The sequence below is a fragment of the Cavia porcellus genome, unplaced genomic scaffold (genome assembly GCF_034190915.1).
Source record: "Cavia porcellus strain 051 isolate PalLab524CR breed Dunkin Hartley unplaced genomic scaffold, mCavPor4.1 scaffold_1, whole genome shotgun sequence".
In the NCBI taxonomy this organism is placed as follows: Eukaryota; Metazoa; Chordata; class Mammalia; order Rodentia; family Caviidae; genus Cavia; species Cavia porcellus.
Genome location: NW_026947484.1, coordinates 94,951,899 through 94,972,605, shown reverse-complemented (window position 1 = coordinate 94,972,605; position 20,707 = coordinate 94,951,899). Strand labels below are relative to the sequence as shown.

The 20,707-nt window shown below is 34.6% G+C and overlaps 1 protein-coding gene across 5 annotated transcripts in view; it reads left to right on the top strand.

The window, feature by feature from the left end:
• Positions 1–20,707, top strand: part of Mllt3 (MLLT3 super elongation complex subunit) — a 260,325-nt gene that overhangs the window by 215,572 nt on the left and 24,046 nt on the right. Inside the window, exon 1 of one of the 5 annotated variants that reach the window (XM_063251863.1) lies at positions 10,233–10,438. The exons of the other annotated variants lie outside the window; for them this stretch is intronic. The gene's annotated coding sequence lies outside the window, so the exon portion shown is untranslated. Of the gene's footprint in view, positions 1–10,232; positions 10,439–20,707 lie in introns of those variants that run through there. 5 annotated transcript variants of the gene reach the window in all.

Sequence of the window (20,707 nt, the reverse complement as noted above, 5' to 3'; positions counted from 1 at the left end):
CTCCCTCCTTTTCTTCTTTCTTTTCTTTAATAAAATAATCATTCTGATAATGCCCAATCTCATGACTTTCAAGGGAGACCACATATATAAAGGACTTCTCAAATTTTAGAATGCTGCTAAACAGATGTTGAAAAGATGACTTTGTCTAAAAAAACCCAAACAAACAAACTGAAAACAGTCTTTATAAACATTTTATTTTAGTTGATATTTTTTTTGTTTTGCTTTCATGTGACTTTGCCATTATAAATGATATATTCATATGTGTTATTTCAGTTTTGCCTGTGTGTTCACTTTGTTTTGTGATTAGAAGCATAAATTTTGAAGGTGAAATGTCTGATTTCTTAGATAGTAAATCTGTGTCTGACCCAGCTGCAGTGACCTGCACCATAAAATCTTGTAATATTGGTGCCCAGCGTTTTCCTTCACCCTGTTTACCTAACTGTTCTTCTGTCAGTACTTCTGTCAGATTTTCAACAGCTTAACACTTAGAAAAATGCAGACTTAGCTAGCAGGTTTTAATCCATCTGAGGGCGTGTAGTATACCACACAAAGATTTATTTTGCTTTCAGTGTGTATGGTTGTGAATTGTGTCAGTAACTCAAAGGCAAAGCTTCTAATTGTTACAGAAAGGACAGTTAACAGACATTTAACCTAAATGTCTTTCCTGAATGCCAAATATCTTTCCAGGGAAAAAAGATACCAGGCTTTTTTTTTTTTTTTTTTCCATTTCCTCTTCCTAGTTCATTACAGAATAGAGAACAGATACCCAAGATGAAAAGCCAGTATGATTTTGCATTATATTCATAACTGTGTGTCTTAAAGTATCTTTAAAAGTTACCCCATTAGTACCTTTTAATGTTACCCATAAAATGCCATTTTACATCTGGCATCAGATCTATTAATTTGACTATTATGAATATGTAGGAATGTTTTTGAAAACTCCTGTGGTATTGTAAAGCCTCCAGGCCCTTATTAGCTGAAAAATCTTGCCTTCTGCCAGGGCATGGAGCCAAGGTAAGATCCTTAAGTAGATAACATTTAGCATATGAAATAATAATAATGAAAGAGAAGTCCACATAGAGCTTTCAAGTTGCTATGCATTTGATATATCCAGTATGGAGCTGAGGGGCAAGGGAAAAGATTAAGCAGATGTTAAATTTGTTTCAGCAGGATACACTGCCTAACCATCCTGCTTCCAGAGTGTTTTATGTCCAGCATCCTGGGAAGGGCAGTGACTAGTTTATTGGATCCATCTGTTGTTTTGGGAGACACTTTGAATTGGGTGTTCCAGTTGTGAGCTTCACAGGTGGTAACCAATGAACGACCTGTTCTTACTCTTGTGGCCTTTCTCTCATGTGGATCACCTTGAGCTGTAACTTTCCCCTTGAAGCATGGCATAACTTCTTTAATGGGCTCATTAACAAAAGTGAAATAGATTAGAACTTTTTGTCTACTGGCCTATTATTGTTTTCTGGAAGTCTTATCTTTACACTTTTCCATAACATTTTATTCCTAGTTTTCTTAACCATTTCTTACCATGAGTTTTAAATACTTCCAATGTTGGTTGCAAGTACCTTAAGCTAATGTCTAGTGTTTTGTGACTAAAAATAGCCTAGACCAGTGATGACAAACTGTTTAAAGCTTTCAGTGATACAAACAGCCTGCTGCAGCAGGCATGCATTGGTTTTTCACTACTGACCTTGGCTAAGGTAGAAAAAAGTTCTAAATTCTGAGTAGAACAGTTCTTTCCTTTAGGTGGAATTGAATTGGACCTGGTGTCTTCTTAATGGACCCTGAATTTGCTTATTAGGGTTACTGGGTTAAATAATCACCATCTCTTAATTCCCCTCTCTAACCTATACCAGAAATAAGACACTGTAGAAACCTTAAAGTGTTAATTTTCCAATTCAGAGCCAAGTCACCAGTTGACTCAATCTCTATGAAGGAGGAACTGTAGATAGCTTTAACACTGTTCCCCCATCTTCTTGGTTTGTATAGCTGGCCTCTCAGATTGCGTTGAGATAAGGAAGAGTTTGACCTTCTCTTTACCTCCTTGTCTGTGATGTGATTCTGTAGGAGACACCCCCAGCCCTCACTTTTACCACTTTATTTGGGTTTTACCTACTAGGTCTCTCCTTCTGTAGCCAGAAGCTTATGTTGGAAACCAGCCAGCTCTTGCTTTGCTGTATAGATGAAAGCACTGTTAGCTGCATGTAAGTCATTTTCTTTTTCTGAAACAAGCAGGCATTGAATGTTTTGATATACAGTAGTTATTTTTAAGGATAATTAAAATGACTGAAGTTTTTTACATGTTAATCTTTAGAAGAATGACACCCTTTGTTAATCAATGATGAAACCCTTCCAAGGAAAGCATCAAATAATCAAAACTGATTTATTTTATATGTTTGAAAAATTGATGGCAGTTTTAAATATACCTCAAGTTAGTTATACTAGATACAACTTTTTTATTATTACTCTTTTTCTGTGGCACGAAAGTATACCTGTTCCTCTTAAATAACCAGTACGTTACCAAAAAATGACTTATTTTATAGAGCCAATAATAACATTGTCTCCTTCCTTTTGCATCGCTGCTGCCTGACAATTAAAAGTAGTTATGTAAAGTAAGGCTGTTGAAATAAAGAGGAAAGATTGTCTGACTCTCCAGGCACATTTAAGAGTTCCTTTATCAACACATACAGAGGTGTTACAGGACTTTGCATGTCCTGCCTTTTACTTCTACTTGTGTTTATTTTTACAGTATGTTTCATAAAGACACAAAAGGCATATTCACCATAGACTCAAAAAACTTAATTCAAGAATTCTGATAATTCTTATTGAGTAGAAATGCTAGGCTACACTCAAGGAAATAAGTTTTGACAGAGATAAATCCCTTGGTTTAAAATCAAGTAATTGTTTTGATTAATAAAGAATAAGGCATATCAGCCCAGAAGACGTGGTATACATGAGGAAAATGATTTGGCAAGATTTTAGTTGATTTTTAGCTTCACATGCGCTAGTTTAAGACTAGATTGATAGGGGCTGGGGATTTATCTCAACGGCATAAGCACCTGCCTTGCAAGCAGGCGGTCGTGAGTTTGATCCCTGGTACTGGTGATTAAAAAAAAAAAAAGAAAGAAAAAACTAGATTAATAGAAAAATTGTGTGTCACTCATGGAAAATTACAACTCTCCCATCAGACTATACCTGGGTCTTGAGACTGGTGATACATTTTAAATATGCTGACAAAATAGAAATGTCACTCCGAGGACAATTTCTGGACCCTAAAGTCATGGTTCGAGGAAAGATTAGGAAGAGACATAATAATTATCTTTATTTTTCAAATAGTGTTTTTGGAAGTTTCCTAGAGTGTTCTGGTAAACAATGGATTTGGCTTCTTGGTAATTCAGGAAGCTCAAAGAGGATAAAGCAATTCAGGAAAAGGCTTTGGGTAAGCAGGGTTGGAGGTTTTTCATCCTGAGATGTTGCCTTTTACCCACGGAGTACAGTGGTTCTCTCTCTATGATGTTAAGCCACCTGTTGATTTCCGTATAGTTTGATATTTTTCTTTGGTTTTCTGTCTTTAATCCTATACAGCATGTGTATAAAATAGAAATGCAAGGATAGATGGATACAGGACTAAAAGTTTAACTTTCAGATTTACATAATTACTACCTTATTGGCTGGACATTATATGCATGTCTTTCTGCTAACTTCAGGTTTAGACAGCTACACTTTGATAGTGACAAAGAAAGAAAATATATATCACCTTATCTTTTTTCAGGGAAAAATACAGTACCTCACAGAAATGACTCTAGTATGTAACAACCTAAGATTAAATGTAAAAGAGGTAGAAGTGGAAAGTGGGCCACAGATGATAACAGTAAGGGTCCTTTACATGGACTGCTGTATTTTTTTATATAAATGTTAACAGATTGAGGTAGAATAGATGACATAAAGAGTTCTTGTGTTTTTGACTGCTCTTTAATCCTCCTGTGCTGGGTTTGTGTTGCTTGTTAAGACTGGACTGAGATCTTTTGGTTATGTGCTTTACGGTAATAATCTCCTATTACTATCCACCCTCCCTGAAAGCTAAATATGGGCTGAATCAACAGAGTTTCTACTAACGTATTGCCTTATTGGCAGGAAGCTGTTGTGTTTCCTTTTTCTCTTATTTTGAAACTCTACTTTTCTTTTCCTAGAAATCAGCCAGAATTTTCCACACTGATGATCAGTCATTTAACCTGATATTATTCCTACTAAATGATGGATTCAGTGTTATTACTTGGTTTTCCTTTCACAAGATTGTCTCTAGGAGAGTAGGTTGGACCAAGAAGGAAATCCAGCATTATCACCTACCATTATCCAAGGCTGTCATCAAGTGAACTGTTCTATGTCTTGATCTGGTGTAGTTATGTGGTGTACACATGAAAATAGTAATTGGGTAACAGTGAGATGGTTTCATTATTAAATATCATATTTGTCTTACTAATAAAATATTTCTGCAGATGACTAATTCATACTGTTTTTTAAAAAGAAAATATAATTGTCTTCTGTTATCTTTTTTTTTGTTTGTTTTTTTGGGTTTTTTTGGTACTGGGGATCGAACTCGCGACTGTGAGCTTGCAACGCTAGTGCTTATGCCGCTGAGCTAAATCCGCAGCCCTGTTATCTATTTTTGAGACATTATTATTTTCAAATTTGAAGAATTCTTGGTATATGGTGAAATAGTAAAACAAAAAGCCTATTGATTTTGAACCATATACTAGACTATAAGGCCCCTGACGTCAAGGATCAAATCTGGGTTTTCTAATGCTGTTTCACTGATGTTCTAACACATTTCAAGACATATAGTGGTAATGCAAAATAAGTCCGCATAAGACACATAAAATGTTTATATGTATAGAACTTGCTCATGTTTTTACATAGAGCAGTTTGTTTCTCATTTTGTCATATCTGATCTCTATATAATTATACCTTCATTTTCATTGTATATTAATGCTACTTTTATAATTAGTAATTTACAGTTTACTATATAAAAAGTTTTTCATTTTCCTTTCAAAGCTTGCTATATATTTACAATCCCCAGGAAAATTTCATATCCTACTTTTTATCGCCTTTTACCTCCAAATGGCTCGACGTTTTCTAATTTATATTCTTTTTAATGTAACACTATCACATCTATTGCTATTTTTTGAGGGGGGACCTGACATTTCACGTTTTACCTCTAGGTCATTGGAAAAGTTGTTGCCAGACTGATCATTAAATTCTCCTAGTCAATTTTCTGAAAATTTTCATGTTAGGAACTTCCATCATGATCTGATGCACCAAGATATCCCAGTGATGGTGAACTTGTGGCACATGTGCCGCAGAGGGCTGTTGATGTCATTGAAAGCTCTAAAAGATTCACCATCATTGTATTTATTCTATAGTGCCCCAAAACTGTACATAGCTTAATCATGCTTTAATCTTTAAAACTAAACCGAATCGCCTGACTAAACAATAAAAAAGGAAAAACCATTGAATGAGAAGCTTTCAGCATATGCTTAATGTAGATTTTAAAAATCTTTATTGAAATGTAGTTCACCTGTCTATAAAGTGTTGGGTTTAATGCTTTTTGTTGTATTCATAGAGTTGTACAACTGTCACCTGTGATGTTTAAAATACTTACTTTTGGGCCTCTCTTGAGAAGGGCCTCTCTTAAGAAACCATTGCTGACCTGCGATGTACAAGATGCAAAGTAAGGAACATGTCCTTTTTATCTTCATTTTTTCCTTCTCTGGTGAGATTGGGGGTGGGGGTGACTAGTAAAAATTTTAGATAACTCACACACAAAGCAAAATACAGAATAGTAGAATGATAAGGATTAAAAGGACATGAAAGACCACCTTAATACATTAAGACTGTAAGAAACAGAATTTCTGTGTAAGAGTGAGTAATGAATATCATGATACAGCAGGTTCAGTTTAGGACACTGAAATTTTTATGTATCCAAAAAGTAGTCTGGCTTTCACCACAGGAGCAGAGTGACCGATACTAAGAGCCATGAAGAACAACTGGCATTTTTTTCACTGGAAATTCCCTTCAGTCTGGAATATTTGGTATGGTCAGATATTCATGTGACTGTATAATTCAAATACATCTTTGAGAATAGAAAGTTGGCACATCTGTGGAATGGGGTCTGTCATCTCCAGTGACGTCTCTGGCAGCTAAGAGCTTCTAAAAATAGGCTTTGTCCACTTCTGCAAGGTTCATTACTCCAGGGTTGAGGTTCCAAACAAATCTCAATGACAAGAACCAGACCACTCCTTGCTGGTCTTTAGCAAAGCCAAAGAGAGAAACACACAGACACACAATTTCAGAGGCTAACTTGTCAGATTTTGAGTTTATTAGCTATTAAAGGAGTATACTTAAAACAGTTGATCAGACAAATATTTGAACGATCCCTACTCTGACCTGCTGTGTCTTGGAAACTTCTCCAGTGATTATTCTGTGTCACTTTAGGAACAGAACAGGCTTTACCTAACTCAAAGCTGACCAATACCACCGCTTTTGTATTCCCTGATTCTCACTGCAAACTATTCATTTCAGGTAACATAATAGAAAGTATGTCTGTTTATGTGGTGCATCTTGGACCCTGTTGACCAAATGTCGTGTATCTTTAGTTGTTTTGATATGAAATACAGAGATGATGGTACAAACTAGAAATAGGAATTTGGTTTTAACCTAGGGGACTACAATCCCTGTAGAACTAGAATAGAGCCATAGACCAGGTCACTAAAGGAAGAAATGAGATCTAAGTAACAGAACAGACATTGTAGCCTGGGGACAGAATGCAGAGATTCTAGCTTGGTCTTCAGTGTACCATAGCATCAGTGCCAGTGAGAAGCTACTGATATGGCTCTCTTCTGACCAAAAGTATAATTTCATGATAGATCCAAAATTGTATCATTAAAGTAGAATGCTTGGTCAGCTAGTAAAGTACAATTACTGTACTACTGTAGATGACATTTTAAAGAAAATATTAGCCAAGGGTGGTGGCTGTCAACTAATGGTAATTGGAAAAGGTACTGGTACATGTGGTACTGTCTGGAGACATTTTTGTCATGACTTGGGTGTGTAAGTGTCAGAGGAGGAGCAAAATTCTTAGTTGACATTTTTAGCACTTTAGGACCAATTATTAAACCTTTCTAAGATGCTTCTGGGCATGAAAAGTGTATTTCTGACTGCCATAGGATGTTCTCAGTTGAAATAAGAATAAATATTGTGTGTGTGTGTGTGCACGTGTAGCTTAATTATTGTAAAAATATTGAAAAATACAGAATTTTTTTGTAAAAAATAACATTTTAAAAATCATAGTCTTACTATTTATTTTTATATATTCTTTAAGATTAGAGAAATGTAGAATAGTGTGGATTATTAGAATAGTCTTGTTAGAGGAGACAACAAAAAGATAGTTGAATTTTCTATGGGGTTTCATCCTGTGTCTGTTATCTTTTCTAGTCTCTTCTCTTCACAGTTTTAACAAACTTTAGAGGTAGTTTATCAGAAAAATAGTTGGTTTATAAATGTCTGAGAATTTCCAGCATTAGGAGTTTTTGCTGATATTTAAACAAAAAAAATTTGTAGAATCTTTATTTCATTATTGTGAGCAAAAAAGCTTAATAGGAATATATTTAGTAAATACATTTTACTCATAATAAGTTTCATTAATAAAATATTTTATAACTTTCAGTCTGAATCTATTAAGAACTTCTTACTTTTCTGGGTGAAGTTTTACTTGATTTTATGAAGCCTAAAATTGTAAGGGAGAGGAAGAGACCACATAATCTTTTAGTGATGCAAACAGCCCTATGTGGCACGTGTGCCATGGTTTGCCACCACTGATCTAAACCATCACATGATGGCATCCCTGAACTTCAAAAGCCCAGGAGGGTGCAGTTAGGAAATGCTATATTTTTTGTACCCTTGGTGAATTAAATTTGGTTTGGCAGAGAATTTTGAGGGTAGATAAGGCTCTGTAAGTAAACCTTTGCAGTGTTAGCCAAAGAAAACAGACTGTAGATTTGAGGACTCTATTGGATTTATTAGTGCCATATGCAGGGTCTTTTGATCTTCAGAATTCAGTAAATCAATGAAATGCTATTTATCAAAACTCCATCACATGGGAAGAAATCTTTATTTGCCTTAGTGTTGATACTAATAAGATTATCTAGCAACTGCATCCCATTGATTGTAATTTTTTAGGGTGTATTAAATTTTAATTATAGGTACCGACATTAAAACAATTTTAGATAGCATTAATATTAGAAATATTTTCATTTCTCAAGCAGATCAAATTTGCTTATTTCTGTATATAGCAAAACCTACTAGGAGTGCCATAGTTGCATGGACATAGTGATTGTGTTTTTTAAAATGGAGAGACTAGCTTGTTATGTGATAACATGACAAGATGCTATGTAATAAATCCTGTGCACAATCTTACTTTTAAAGGCAATGTAAAGGAGTTGTAATTAAGTTTGAGACTTTGCCCCACCACTGAATTCTTTCATAATACTTGTAGAAAGCAGCAAAAACTACAGGACAAATATTTCTCCCACCAGCCAATCAATTCCTATATATACACAATTGTCTATGTATACATGCGTAAGTCTAAAATTTAAATGAGCTATCTAGTACAATATGATGATACTAGTTATTTTCTTTAGGGTTCTTGTTCTTGGTATGCTTGGGGCCACATATTTTGAAAGAGCAATCGCTCTTTGGTGTCAAGCAACAGGATGCCCTCTTGTTTCTTGAAGTCAGTTTCTGTCTTTTCTTCTTTCTTTTTCTGTCATCTGTCTGTCTGTCTGTCTCTTTTCTTTTTTTCTCCCTCCCTTCTTCCCTCCCCCCTTGTTGCTTCATTTCTTAAAAATTTTCAATAATTACTTGATCATCCAGCTCTTGCCTGTAGATAATTTGTACTTAGATTAACTATGTTTTACAAATTTTCATCTTTATTTATCCTGTTTGCTTAGAGGTTCTTTAAAGAATATTACCTATGTCAGACATTTAACTAGACTTTTTATCAGTATCTACTGTAGGAGAAGTCTGAGAAAAAGTTAAAATTTTGATCATTGAGTCCAAAACAAATTGCCTTATTTCTCAAAGTGTCAAATGTATTTCAAAGGAAAAGGCTTAGCAAGTCAAATGGACTTTGACTTTTTTCTTCTAATTTGTTATTCTTTTTGATAATAGTAGCTAATGCTCATTAATTGCATGCTCTGCTTTACATTCTCTTCATGCTCACATTAACCATTTGAATTGATACCATAGCTAATTCCATTTCCCCACGTTAGAGAAGGGAGGACAGAGACATGCAGAGGTTCTGTTACTTTGCTAAGGTCACACAATTGGAAAGTGGTGAAATCAGGATTCAAACTAGAAACTAAGTCTAAGTCTAATATCTCCAGAACCTAAACCCTGAATCCATGTATTATTCCATTCCTTCCACCTTCGTATTAATCTGGAATTTAAAAATATTTGGCATTTAGATTAAAACATAATATCACAACTAAATTCATATCACAACAAATATTATTTTAAGATTGTTATTATTATGAGCTCTTCCTCTCAGAGCTGATAGCTACATTGCTTTCTCCTTACTACCATCCTCACATATATGAATCTCTATATGTACATTACAGCACAACTGTGTCGCAGGTGTAGTTGGTTGTATTTTGCACATATTGTCTTCTGTGTTCTCTTTTTCTTATTCACTGAAATATGTTCCTAACTGTAAGTTCCAGTTAGGATGAGATTAAATTTCATGTTTAGTATCTCCATGCACTAAGTCTACCACCCTTTATTCACACACACACACACACACACACACACACACACACACACACACACAGGGTCCTCTGTTTACAGAAGAGTGTATGGTTACTAATAGGAGGGGTAGGTCCTACAGTTAAAAACACCTGTATGACAAACAGTTCCTGGGATATTTATAGTCATTTATTTACTATGTACTTCATAAAGCTCTACAGACTGCAGTGAAGAATTTACTCAATTTTATGTCAGACTTATTTCAGAAAAAACTTTAGAATATTAAGTAAGGAAAGAGTTAAATATTTGACATCTGATCTCTGGAGCAGAATGCTTACCATACATGCAGTAGTATCAGATGGAAAAAGCCATTTCTAAAACAGTTTGGGGTGGGTGTTTGCTTCTGATTAGCCTACGTGTGTGTGTTGGGTGAATGAGCAATTGCAAAGTCATGACCATGTGTTTGCTGTCATTTAAACTGCCAATCTAATCTAAATATACATGTGGGTTCCTAAGGAGACTTCTTTCTTTTCAAGAGAAGATTCTCATAGCACTCCATTCCGTGCCGACACATGTGAACTTTGGGGGTACTTCTGTATTCCTGAATGCTACTGTTTTGCTTTTAAAAGAGGTGAGGATGTTTTCTTTGCTTGCTGTGTCACTGATGTTTAAAGGCCAGCTGTATGTAGTGTTTGTCCTGTGAGCAGTAACTTCATAAGACATTTAACTTCTAGGATATTATACAAGGTAATGAGAAGGCAGGATAAATGTGGCAGTGCAAGGAAAAGCCACAGAGCATTTCGATTTATAAATGAATTCAGAAAAATTTTAGATAACAAATTTGCATAAAATGTGCTTAACTTTATTAAGTCAGAGCTAAGGTTTATAAATAGGAAGCATGATTTTATAATAGCTCATTGAATAATAGAGGCCTCATACACATTTTTTTCCAGAGTAAATAAAAGTAGGGAAAAGATACCTTTTCTCACTGCTTTTGGAGCACTTACACATGTTTTTTTCTATCAGTGAATTTTTAAAATGCATATCAAAGAACTATTTTTCTACTCATGATTGAATTACTAAAATGTTTATTTTGCTAGAGAACCTAAAGATTAAAACTTTAAGTAGTTTAGTAATGAAAAGTGAATCTTCATTAAAGAGTAATGTTATTCTTTCACATTTCATAATTCTATGACCTATTACTTTGAAAAGTCATACATCCAAAATATTTTTCTTTATTCCATATTTTTAGAAATGAGTGAATACTATAAACCTTACAAAATAAATTGCTTGTCCTCTGATAAAGATCAGTTATTACTTAATTGCACACTAAAATATTTTAACTTTTTAAAAATTTACAACTAAATTCTCACACAAATACATGTATTTAGCTGTTAGTTTAGTAGTAGTCATTAGCTCGTTTGAGTGGAATTTGGCTTGGGTTATCTGTTATTAAATGTGACATATATAGTCTAACCACAAAATTTAAAGAACATAGCATTCATTCAGTTCTAGGTAAGTTTTGCACATGGTCAATAACATCTGCCTTTTTTCCTCTGAAGTAATATGGCAGCTATATAGTTTTAAATTTGTAATATTAGAAAGCATGTGCATTCATGTATTAGAAATTTTTCCTGGGTCTGTATTCAAGGAGAATTTGTCATGTGTGTCTTTATAAAGTAAATACAATCATGTGATATCCAAATAGTTAATATTATTTACAAAGGAGGAAAGTAATTGAATGTGTTATAATCTTGATACATCAAAATTGTTTTTCCATAGGGGCAGGAAATATTGTTTTACTGGAATGTAGAGAAATATAAAGGCTTAAATTAGTTTTTTTGGAGCATCATTTCCTTTTGAAATGTTTTCATTCCTGTACAGTTTCAGAGAAAACAGGATCTGATCATGAGTCACTTTCATTCTGAAGAACAGTGATGTTTAATTATATTTTAGAGCATTAAGTGGAGCCTTGGTTTTCCTTCAAAACTATCTACCCATTACTCAGCCCTACTCCGAGAATTCTTTAATTTGCTCAGTTTATCAGAAGATTAATAATAATGAAGTCAATATTTCTAGTTTTCCTTAAGATTTTTATTTTATAAGAAAACACAACTTAGTAGAGCAGTGGCACTTCTGTAGCCAGCTGGGAAAGAGGATGATCTGTTACACATTTCAGATTGTTCAGATGGTAGAGATCAGCCAATTTTTGGAGGTATTCAAGTCAGGTACAATTAAGTGAAAAGATAGGCATTTTCTACCTGCTTTTCAGCCCTTGCTTTTTTATATGTAGTTTATAAAAGGATAGCTTTTACTATATAGGGAGAAATTTATCGTGTTATAAATGAAATATGTTGAAGTTTTAAAATAGCATATACATATGTATTTGACAAGTGCATACATGTAAGCATGTACTAAAGTCTACAGAGTTTCATTTTTCTATAAAGAGTTAGAAATGCTCTTTCTTTCATGAAGATTAAAAAATTTAGGGTTTTAAGTCATTTTTGAGTTATTTGAATGTGTTTCTGAAGATCATTCAGAAATGGTTTTAAATTCTCCTGTAAGAATGCAATAAATCATTTGTGTTATTACTCTAATTGAACAGCGTTGATCTCAGACCCTCATTAACTTGTCTGTAAGGGAGAGAAAATTGAGGAGAGCAAGAAAGAGGCCCAGGTGAAGACCTTTAGCCAGTGCTGTCCTGAGCTGCCATTGTCAAAGGACATCCTTTGAGCTAATTTCAGTCGCCTAAAAAAAGAAAATCTGTTTAGTGATTAGTAACCAGTGGATAAGAGCAGAAAACCCAAGTGAATAAAGACCATAAATAGTGAAGTCTTTGGGATAACAGCCTATAAAACTGTCAAAAAGCATTGCTTAAGTGACAAAAGATAGCCAAAGGAACAAGAAACGTGAGCATAGGAGGCAATGCTCCACATTCATGGACAGAAAGTATAATTTAGTTTTCTTCAAAAATAGATTCTTCTTGAATTCAATACCTGCCCCACTTTATTTACTTATTTGTTTTATGTGGTGTCTGTTTATTTTAAATTTGTGGTGAATTGCATTTGTTAGTAGGACTCATGGTGTCTGTTTAAAGATTGTTGTGTTTCCTAAAGTAGAACCCTAATTACTGAAACTTCTGTTTAGATCCATCATGATCTACTTACTTGCTAAGAATGTTAAGCCTTACCAATATGAGTGGGTGAGTGTGTGTGTGTGTGTGTGTGTGTGTGTGTGTGTATTTTTAAAAGGCAGATGGTTAGAAATTAGATCCTAACAAGTGCCATTCTCTTGTTTTTAAATCAAAGTCTCAAGTTTGTCGTTCTTAAATATTTCTCCCTAAGGGAAAAACAGTAAGTAGACAAATTAGAAGAATATAAGTTTATATTCTAAACTGTTTTTGTTGTTCTTACACACTATGAGGATTCAGTATTTTAAATTTATTTTTAGGGGTGGAGAAAATTCAAGATGATGAATCTCAGGTCATTATTCTAAACTTGTGTTGTTCAGATTCTGATGATGATTGTGTGGCATTTGAGTGACAGTGTTAGCAGTCTGAATTCTGTGTTTTACTGTATAATCTTCAAGTCCCAAATGTGTGTTTTAGAGGTGTGATTTCTGTATAAAGTGTAGTGCTTCTTCAAGTTAGAGAATTTTATCAGCTTAGGATATTTGCCTTTCACTGTGGAAACTGTGAGAACTAGAGGTGTCATTCATTTGAAGGGAGCAAATGTTAAAGGTTCTTGCCCCTGCCTCCCTAATCCCAAACACCCTTGAAGAAGAGAAATGTTCTATTACCCAAATAGGCATCCTTCTGATGGTGAGAAAAGGCGGTAAAAGGCAGTAAATCTGCCTTCTCATTATGAAGTACAACAATAGATTGATTTATGAAGAAAAGCAACTGTTAGGCTTATATAAGATGTGTGCATGGAAATGCAGGTTCCTTTAGAGTCAGATAAGCAGTAGCATTCCTCCTATTCTTGACAGAAATCTAATATTACTAATAGGGAATATGTGATTCTGATCGCCACATTTTTTGAAAGGGCTACCATGAAAACAAAAGAATCTACTTCTTAAAGTTTTCATTTGAAAAAGTCTGAAATGTGCCATGTTTTGCTGTTTTAGTACATTTTCATTAAGAGAGGAGACTTCTTAAAATTAGCTTCACTTTGTAAATTTTTTGTTAGGGCTTCCATTTTAAGAAGAAGCAACTGTTTATACCATATTTAGATGTCAGGCTATTTGTAAATAGTTTTACTTAATATTATGTAATTTTCAGTAAATGCTATATAAGTAGAGTTAGAGCTACATTGAAGATAAATGTAAGTTTCTAAGGGGGGTTGTATAAAGTTCTTGCGTTAAGTTTTTGTTTTCAGGAAATCTAAGTACATTTTAAAATGTTTTAAATAACTTTGTGTTACTTCTCAATAAGGAACTCTTACAGTTTTTACTATTTAACTGAAAAATTAAGCATTTTAGCTAGAGTTTGATTTTGAGCATAAAATATTATTAAATGCATAAGTCTGGTTAATCTTTAATAAAATATTATGCAGATATACCTGTAGAATGTGAAATCTACAGTAGAGGTTTAAGTGGGTAAGTTACAGAATTAAGGCTGGTAATTATCAATGGGGTTCGTAATCTCATCTCTCACAGTAAACATGTATCTCCAATATGTGCACGTTTCTCAAATGTCCTTTTACTAATGTATTGTATTCAAGCAAGCACACGTAAAAATTGAACATTTAAAAAGGAAGGGCAGAAAAAGCATGAATAGAGGTTCTATTTTATTTCACTCTGTGGATTATCTTATACACATTTAAATGCACACATCGGTGTATTTATGCACCCAAAGAGCTTTAGAGTTCCCTGATTTGGGTAAAAGAAAGGGTTCTCCTGTGTTACTGGAAAAATGCACTGATATTCTAACTAGGCAAATTCATTATTTACAAATAAATAATCTTTGCAACTATCAACAGACTTTGTTGTATAAACTTGTACTGGCAAATATTGCATTTTTGATCTGGTGATGATCAGATGGTTCTAAATCAATGTTTTTTCACCAATGCAGCTTGGTTATCTTGGAAGTCAAAGTACCATAGAAATAAGATCTGGGCCAATAAAATGGCCTTTTAATGCTGCTGCAATGTAGTAAATCTAAGCTTCACAGTTAATGGGGAAAATTTGGTAAGATAGTCCAAAGATTAAAATTAATGGATCTTCTTGACATTTGTATAAGTCTATAAAGAGTACGCTAGTGTCAGTCAAATGGTCTGTGAATATTTTAAAGTAATCCATTTTTAAAAAGGTTTAAAGTTAAGAAAATGCAATGAAGTATCTCTTTAGATACATCTTTTATTTCAGTTAATTACCATCTTTATTATTTCCTGAATTCACTCAGTCTAATTTACTTTAATATTTTTGAATTTTATAATCCCAAACTGAAACCTGTAATCACACATGCTTTTTAGGACTTTATAACGGTGCTGCTCTCATAAAGGTACAAAATACAACAGTTAAGTTTTTAGCGCTCTGCACAGGTGGGTGATTTCACAAGAGTTCTAACAACTTTTTGAGGATCCTAATGTGAATCAAAGAGCAGGCATGTTCCATGTCCATTCCTCTGCCCCAGTCACAGTTAGGTTAGGACCCCCCTCACTTGTAATGATTTTCTTCCCTGCCCACAATTCTTGAAACTCACAAACCAAAGGAGAAGAGGGGAAAGACCGTTAAAAGATAAGTCTCTGACTTTACAGTTAAGTGGTATATTCAGTGGACAGTTGTGAAACTTCACTTCTATGCACATAATCTTTGCTTAAGAAATAGTAACATGCTTATTAGGTGGTATAACTATAAGTGCTTTGTTTCCAGATGATTTTGCATTCCGAAAGCTCTTAACAAGTAAGAATTCTTAGCCAGTAATCTCGTAGAACACATCTGGCAACAACTGGAGTTTTTGAAAAAGCACATGTTCTGGCTACAGTAGTCAGTAGCAACCTTCAAAGTACAACTGGTGATGAGAGATAAAAGACTCGAGGCTCTTCTGCTTAAAAGAGAGGAAGCTAAAAGAAAATTATAGCCATCCCTAAGTGTGGAAAAGGGTCTTGTGGAGAGATTTATAGACCCTTGTTCCCTAAGGCTATTTCGTTTCCTAATGAGATTTTGTGTTCTCAGACAAGGAGTGATAAATACAAAGGATGGCAACATTTAATAATAATAGTGAGATGATGATAATAATGAAGAAAGCAAATGCAGTTGTAAAAATAGAGTCACCTCAATATAAAGCCAATTATCTTGGTATCTAGGATGATTTTATGTCTGTAAGTTGAAAATATGATAGAAATAAGGACTTCCCCATTTTCCTAGCAGTTGGTTGAGAGGTAGTTTTTAAGCTCTTGTTCTATAACTAGAAAACAAGGAGCATAACAGTGGCTTCTGATCATGTAAGAGCCCTAGAGTCTAAATACGGTTCCATTTTTTTTTAATATGACTCTATTTTAACATCAAGCTGTCATGGCACAAATGGAGAAAGTTTGCCAGAAAGAGGCGTGGAGTCTTCTCTGTGGTAACAGACTTTAGTAACTGTCTAGTAATAAAGGTGGCAGTACCCAGTGGCCTTTCCTCAGTTTCACCTTGTTTTGAAAGAAAACATTAACAGTGTATTTAAAGCATTAATTTGTTGTTGTTGTTGTTCTTGGTTGTTATGTGATTTTGTATTGTAGAGTTAGGAAAAGAGGGTGATGGCCTTTGAAGGCAAAATAAATGGTTGTACTGTGTTGCCTGGTGAATCTTCTTCTCAGGGCCAGTGTCAAAACAATGGATCAGTTTAGAGGAGAAACTTCCTTCTTGCTTTTCTTTATAAAACTAACTGACCTAGTGAGGTTCCTACCACAGTCCACAGTAGTACTGAGTGGACAGATGTTAGATACAGTTGACTCAGGGACAGTAAGCCCTGGGATGAAGTGTTTTGTTTTACCACTAGTTAGCTTTGGGTGTGGACTTCAAGATAACCCTTGTGGACAGAAAGCTATTCATTTTTCATAGTGATAAGGAAACTTTGCTCCCTGACACTAGTTTTACAAAAGGGTGTGTTTTCAGAACACCAATTTAAATTAATTATACTTTTTCAAAGTTGATGGTGCAGTTTAAAGAGCAGTAGACGAGAAACCAGAAAACCTGATTCTAATCCTACTTATCATCTCCTGGTCACTTAATTTACTGTACTTCAGTTACCTCATCTGTAAAATGGCAGTAAAAAATGTGTCCTACTGTCTTAGATTGGGCTGCTGTAATAAAATGCTGCAGACTGGATAGCTTAGACAGGAACGTGATTCTTACAATCTGAGAGCTTGAACTCTAAGATCAAGGCACCTGGTAAAGGGCTCTTCTAGGCTTGTAGATGGACACCTTGCTGTGTCCTCACATAGTAAAGGAGAGGGAGAAAGGAACCAAATTCTTTGTTTCTCAGGGGCACTAATCCCATCAGAAGGATCCACATTTATGATCTCATTTAAACCTAATTACATTACTAAGGTGTTATCTCCCCAAACTGTCACATTAGGGGTTAGAACATCAGCAGATGAATTCTAGAGGAGTCTGCACAGCTTGGCCTGTGGCACCAGCCTTCATTGTGCTAAAGCAAATGAAATAACAATATCTATGATGGAAGTATGCAAAGATGCAGCTAGAGGTTGCAGTACAAATGTTGGTCCAATCTTATTTTTATATACATTTCTATATCATAAGTCTTATCTTTTAGCACATTTTGTGAAGCAGTTATTAATGTAAAACTCAAAATGAAAGTTTTCTTGTTTCTAACCTTTTAACAATTTACTCTTACATTAGTCTTATTAGGTTCACTCAATTGCTACTACTTTTCAGTATGTACTTTGCTTGACTTTGGCGTTAACTTTTATTGGCAAAGCTTTCTTAAAATATTACCTATTACTGGGAATTACTGAGATAAATTTCACTCATGATGAAGAATATTTTCCATAATTGTTTAAACATCGTTGTTCTTTAAATTAAATAAATTAAAGCTATGTTTGTAAATGAAGTGGATTAGTTTCAGTTTCGAGTACAAGAGAAATTACAGGTAGTCTCTTAAAAGCTTAAAAAAAAAACCCCTAGATAATGTGTATACTAAACTGATAAATTAGTACTTCAGTGACTCATGAAAAAATTGAACAGGAAAGTAATGTATATTTGTGCTTTCTTGTTTAATTAGTACATGTTCATAGCAGTTCATTGAGGATATTTGTGCCAAGAAGGGATTATCTTGATTGTAGGCTATAGGTAAAATTTTTGTGGAAAAACGTAACAGTATATCTATAGTAATTTTTTATACTGAATTCTTTCCCTTATCACTGAAGAAAGGTACATGTTGTTACTCCCTTCTTTTTTGTTATTGTTGTTGGTGGCGGTTATATTAAAGATCAAGTCATTAAAATTCTAAATAAAGTTGCTTGTTAGAAAAGATTGAACCTCTTACTGGTGTTACGTAAGAGGAACGTCCTCTCCAAATGTTAAGGAGCGGTGCCAGATTTTGTGAGCTCTTGTTGTGTGATATTCCTTGACAGGTATTCTCTTATTGAGCATTTAAATTTTAGGAGTCATAAATGTAAGGCTTTTAAAAAACTTTTCTTGGACAGAAGTAATCCTGTATAGAAAACTCATTACAAAATCATTTTGCATGACCATTTAATGTTGCAGATTACATTGCGAATCTTGGTAGGCTTATTGTTTTGACAATAAAGATGTATCTTTCTTTAGGCAGTAGAGAAAATTTGTGAACTATTTTAAATAATAATGATTAGCTATCATCATAACAGCCGTTGCTCAGGCATTTTTACTTTATTGATCAATTTAACATAATCACTTCCATATGAGATTCAGTGCCCTCACTCTGTGAGGAAACTAATGCTTAACCGATCTTCCCAGAAATGTAGCTATCAGGTGATAGAATTGAGATTCTTAAGCCTATACATTTATCACCATGGAGGATATCATTTAAAGAAGTTTCTTGACTAATGTTTGATTAAACAGGGCATCAGCAAGAAGCAAAAACTTTTGTAGTATGGAGGATTTTGTATTTCAAAATACACATCAAAATAGCTTGGGAAAAATGACTTCATTTGACTTCTTTAATTTTTAGTTGTTGGTTTAGCACTCACACATGCACATATGTATACATATACATATTTGAAGCATTTAATAGGAGATAAAATCAGAAAAGGGACATACTAGGTTTCATCAGTCCTTACAGCCTACAAAATATTATAGTCTCATTTATTAAACAATATTATTAAAATACTGTCAGTCTTGTTTATGGAAATTTTTTTGACAATGCAAATAACCTATAGTTTATATAATCATTCTTGATTTGTGTTTTTAGAGGGAAATATGAGTTTCTTCAAATTATACTTATTTTTAAAGTGACCTAAAGCTTTGTTGTTAGGACTTGATAGAAATAAAAGACAGTGTCAGTCACCTGGTGACAGATGGGCTTTTGAGCATATTTGGTAGAATTCTGTGCTAGTCACTGTGAGGGAGTTTAAGGTCTGTCCACTGCAATGTGGTTGAACATGCTTCATAAATATTTTTGTGGAGTGGTCTGTGTCAGGCTGCTTTCTTGCAGAACACTTTGAAGAGTGCAAGATGGCTGCCTCTGGGTAGATCAATATGTTTCTTACTTTGTGTGTGTGTGATGTATATACTTTCGTACATTTAAAACTCTTTCAAAATCATTTTTGGGGGTATAAAAACATGACAGAATCATGGATTTAACTTGGAATTTTATTAATACCATTTCTTTTGAGCTTTTTTATAAACACTTGGACCTCTAGTCAAACCTGTTAAACCAGAACTTGCTCTTCTCTTACCTTCTTCCAGCTGAATGTGCTGAATCTTAGTGGTCATCAAGGTCTGAATCAGCTGGTGATTCTCCAGAATGTGGCTGATTGAATTACAGAGGCAGAATTCTAAGTTCAAGGCCAGCCTGGGAAGCTTACCAACTTAAAAGATCTTATTTCCTAAATAAGTGGATAGGTGGGTGGATGGATGGATGGACCAGGCAGACAGACTGGGGATGTACAAAGGCCCTAGGTTCCCCAGCAGTCTTCTACACACACACACACATGTGCGCATTCTCTCTCATCTCTCTCTCTCTCTCTCTCTCTCTCTCTCTCTCTCTGACTCACTCTTGCTCTCTCTCTCTCTCTCTCTCTCGCTCTGGCTCTCGCTCTCGCTCTCATTTTTTCTGATGATTGGCAATTGTGGAATTCCTTGTGTATGGGTAACAACAACACACACACACACACACACACACACACAAAGATGCTTCTTGCAACAGATTGGTCAAGTTTAGTGGAGATAGTTTGGAGAGATCACCACTGGCCTCCCTTGGTGTCCCAGTTAATATCACTCTCAGCAAATCAAGAAATCAATAACAGATACTGGAGAGGCTGTAGGGGAGAAAGAATCCTTCTCCACTGTTTGTGGGAGTACAGACTGGTGCAACCACTGTAGAAATCAGTGTAGAGATTCCTCAAGAAACTAGGAGTAGAGGTTCCATTTGACCTAGCTATTTCCTTTCTGAGTATTTTTCCAGAAGAATGAAAAACATCATACCACAGCGATATCTGTGCACCTATGTTTGCAGTAGCACTGCTTGTAATAGCTGAATCTTGTAAACAACCCAAATGCCTATCAGCAGAAGAATGGATAAAAAAGATGTGGTATTTTTAATCTATGGAGTACTGTTCAGCTACAAAGAAGGATAAACTCAAAGCTTTCATAGGTAAATGTATGCAGTTTGAGACCATACTCATAAGTGAAATCTCCCTAGTGTAAAAAAACGAAAGTGTACATGAGATACAAAATCTACAGAAGATGGGAAAGG